The sequence below is a fragment of the Lathyrus oleraceus genome, chromosome 1, assembly GCF_024323335.1.
Source record: "Lathyrus oleraceus cultivar Zhongwan6 chromosome 1, CAAS_Psat_ZW6_1.0, whole genome shotgun sequence".
NCBI classification, from domain to species: domain Eukaryota; kingdom Viridiplantae; phylum Streptophyta; class Magnoliopsida; order Fabales; family Fabaceae; genus Lathyrus; species Lathyrus oleraceus.
In genome coordinates, this window is record NC_066579.1 from 383,100,813 (window position 1) to 383,105,138 (window position 4,326).

General features: G+C 39.0%; 1 non-coding gene across 1 annotated transcript; it reads left to right on the forward strand.

Moving 5' to 3' along the window:
• The first annotated feature begins 2,866 nt into the window (after positions 1 to 2,866).
• On the forward strand, positions 2,867 to 2,973 carry LOC127117125 (small nucleolar RNA R71). The gene has a single exon (XR_007801885.1). It is a non-coding gene; the product is annotated as a small nucleolar RNA R71 (small nucleolar RNA).
• Positions 2,974 to 4,326: the final 1,353 nt, after the last annotated feature.

Below are 4,326 nucleotides of genomic sequence, written 5' to 3' on the forward strand. Positions count from 1 at the left end.
CATCTTTCATTAATAGCCCGGTTAAAGGTTTAGTTATTTTAGAGAAGTCTTTAATGAATCGTCGGTGAAAGCCGGCATGTCCTAAGAAGCTTCGTACTTCTCTCACAGTTTTCGGGGGTTGAAGATTTTCGATTACCTCTATTTTGGCTTTGTCTACTTCAATTCCTCTGTTCGAGATGATGTGTCCTAAAACAATTCCTTCTTGTACCATAAAGTGACATTTTTCTCAATTAAGTACTAGGTTTACTTTTACACATTGCTCTAGAACTCTTTCTAGGTTTTCAAGGCATTCTTCAAAGCTTTGTCCGCATACGGAAAAGTCATCCATAAATACTTCCATGATTTTTCTAGAAAATCGGCGAATATTGCCATCATGCACCTTTGGAAGGTTGCAGGAGCATTACACAAGCCAAACGGCATTCGTCTATAAGCGAAGGTACCAAAAGGACACGTGAACGTTGTCTTTTCTTGGTCATCAGGGTGAATTGGTATTTGAAAGAAACCTAAGTAACCGTCTAGATAGCAGAAATGAGAATGTTTTGCTAATCGTTCTAACATCTGGTCAATGAATGGTAAAGGGAAATGATATTTTCGGGTTGCTTTGTTTAGTTTCCTATAGTCAATGCACATTCTCCATCCCGATTCGATTCGTTTGGTTATAGTTTCTCCTTTTTCATTTTCAATGATTGTTACACCTCCCTTCTTTAGTACTACGTGTACAGGACTAACCCATTTGCTATCAGATATAGGATATATGATACCTGCCTCTAATAACTTGGTTATTTCCTTCTTCACTACCTCACTCAGGATCGGGTTTAGTCTCCTCTGGTGTTCCCTAGAAGTTTTACAGTCTTCTTCTAGCATGATGCGGTGCATACAAATAGAGGGACTTATTCCTTTAAGATCGGTGATGTTGTAACCTAGTGCGATTGGGTATTTTCTTAAGATATGCAGGAGTTTTTCTGTTTCGAGTCTTCCTAGGTCAGCATTAACTATCACTTGTCGTTCAAGTTCTAAGTCTAGGAATTCATATCTCAGATTTTTGGGAAGTGTTTTCAGGTCTAGGGTTGGTTTCTTAAGGCATTGCGTAGGGTCCGGTGTTATTGCTAAACATTGGTTAAGTTTGTCTTCTACAAGATAGTCAGATGATTTGTCTTTTTCTAACTCCGTTTCTTTTATGCATTCATCGATGATATCCATGAAGTAACATGTATCTTCTATTGCAGGTGCTTTCAAAAATTGGGAAAGAATGAACTCAATTTTCTCTTCTCCTACTTCAAAAGTGAGTCGTCCTCGTTTTACGTCTATGATCGCACCGGCAGTTGCTAAGAACGGTCTTCCCAGTATAATGGGTGTAACTTCATCTTCTCTAATATCCATAATTATAAAATCAGTTGGAATATAGAATTGACCTATGCGCACTGGAACGTTTTCAAGAATTCCTACAGGATATTTGACGTAACGATCTGCTAGTTGCACAGACATTTTAGTTGGTCTTAATTCTCCCATTTCAAGTCTCTTGCATATGGTTAAAGGCATAACACTAATACCAGCTCCTAAATCGCATAAGGCTTTGTCAATGACAAATTTTCCTATGTGACAGGGTATAGAGAAACTACCTGGGTCTTTAAGTTTAGGAGGCATATTCTGGATTATAGCGCTACATTCAGCGGTGAGTGTAACGGTTTCGCTATCTTCAAGTTTCCTTTTATTAGAAAGAATTTCTTTTAAAAACTTGGCATATGAGGGCATCTGCGTAATAGCTTCTGTAAACGGAATTGTGACGTTTAATTGTTTTAGTATGTCAACAAATTTTTTGAATTGGCCCGCACCTTTGGTTTTAATAAGCCTTTAAGGGTAAGGGATAGGTGGTTTATAAGGTGGTGGAGGTACATAAGGTTCCTTCTTTTCTACGGTTTCCTTATTACTCTCTTCCTTTTCCTTAGGTTCACTTTCCTCCTCAGTTGACTTTTTAGAGTTTTGGTTTTCTATCCTTGGGTCAGACGGTCCTTCCACTTCCGTTCCACTTCTCAGTATAATTGCATGAGCGTGGCTTCTTGGGTTAGGTTGGGGTTGGCCAGAAAATGTACCAGTTGGGGCAGCAGTAGGCGCTTGTTGTTGAGCTACTTGTGACATTTGCGTTTCCAGCATTTTGTTATGGGTAGCCAGGGCATCTACTTTACTTGCTAGTTGTTTAATTTGTTCGCCAGTGTGTACATTCTGGTTTAGGAAATCTTTATTGGTTTGCTGTTGAGAAGCTATAAAGTTTTCCATCATGATTTCCAAGTTGGATTTCCTAGGGGCGTTATTGTTAGGTGTAGATGGGATCGGCTTCTGATATCTCAGAGGTATAGCTGGGGCTTGATTTGGAGATTGTCCAGGTGCGTATAAAGCATTATTACTCTTATATGAAAAATTGGGATGATTCTTCCAATTTGAGTTATAGGTGTGCGAGTAGGGGCTTCCTTGAGCATAGTTTACTTGCTCCGCTTGGATTCCTGTTAGGAGTTGACAATCTGCAGGAGTGTGACCTTGGATTCCACAGACTTCGCAATTTTGAGTTAAGGCTACCACGGTGGCTGGAGGTGATACATTTAAACTTTCAATTTTCTGGACCAGAGCATCCACTTTTGCATTAACATGATCAAGGTTACTTATCTCGTACATGCCAGTTTTCGTTTGAGGTTTTTCTACCATTGCTCGTTCGCTTCCCCACTAATAGTGGTTTTGAGCCATGCTTTCGATAAGTTGGTAAGCGTCAGCATAAGGTTTGTTCATCAGTGCACCACCTGCGGCGGTGTCTATTGTTAACCTCGTGTTGTACAGGAGACCATTATAGAAGGTGTGAATTACTAACCAGTCTTCTAAACCATGGTGTGGACAAAGTCTCATCATGTCTTTATATCTTTCCCATGCTTCGAAAAGAGACTCATTATCTTTCTGTTTAAATCCATTTATCTGGGCTCTTAACATAGCTGTTTTGCTTGGCGGAAAATATCGAGCAAGAAAAACTTTCTTCAACTCGTTCCATGTGGTGACTGAGTTGGAAGGAAGAGATTGAAGCCATCTTCTAACGCTATCTCTCAACGAGAAAGGAAAAAGACGAAGTCGAATTGCCTCTGAAGTGACACCGTTAGCTTTAACAGTATCAGCGTATTGGACGAATACGGATAAATGAAGGTTTGGATCCTCGGTAGGATTTCCAGAAAATTGGTTCTGTTGCACTGCCTGCAACAGTGAAGGTTTAAGTTCAAAGTTGTTTGCTTCGATTGCGGGTGGAGCAATACTCGAATGCGGCTCATCTTGCGATGGAGCGGCGTAATCTCGAAGAGCACGAGCTGGTTCGGCCATCTCGGGTATCGAAGGGAAAATATTTTTGAAATCGGGGAGTTCAACAGGAGGGAGATTGTTTGCAGCACGATATTCCCGAATTCGTCGTAAGACTCGGAGATATAGTTCGATATCGTTGATTCGTAAGTAGAACGACTCGCCTTGTGAGCGAGTGTGTGGCATACAAATCAGCGAAAGAAAGAAAAGAAAAGAAAAACCTTAGTCTCTACAGTGTAACAGAAGAGTTACGATATCGACTAAATAAAAGTCCCCGGCAACGGCGCCAAAAACTTGATCGCGACTTTATGAGTCGAATTTGGGGTACAAACTGCAAGTGCGCAGTTCTATCGCGTAGTTTTAAAAGATATCGATCCCACAGGGACTTATGAATCAATATACCGTTATCTAAGGTTACTTCGTAAAGCTAAGGCAGGTAATACTTTGATTGTTTGGGGGAAAAGCTAAAACTAAAATAAGATCTAAAATAAATATCTAATAAGCGGATATCGGTATGTAGTTCGTCGTAATTAGGGAATCAATTCTTTGTTGGTTTCTTGGTTTTAAAATAAATCCTTTCAGTTGACACTATTGATTAAAAGTCTTATCTCAAACTCTCGCTCTGTTGAATAAACTATGATTTTATATTAACGTAGCTGTCACTTATTAGTTAAGTCAAAAACCACTTTTTGAAAACAATAGAATCCGTAGAAACTCTTTTTAAGAAAACACTAATCGTTTAAACACCCTTATCTCAAACTCTCGCTCTGTTGACTTAAGTTATATAATTAAATTCAAATGCTTAACTCTCGTCCTCACATTCAATCTTTAAAAATACTTTTTGAAAAAGATTAGAATTTAATTAACTCTAAAAATTGCTCTCGCCTTGATCTAGAATTAATGTCCAATTTACACTGTCCAGTCAAAAACTCAAACTCTCGTTCTATTGCTTTTAACTTCTTTATGTCTTTTACTTTCGTACAAAAACCTTGTTATTAA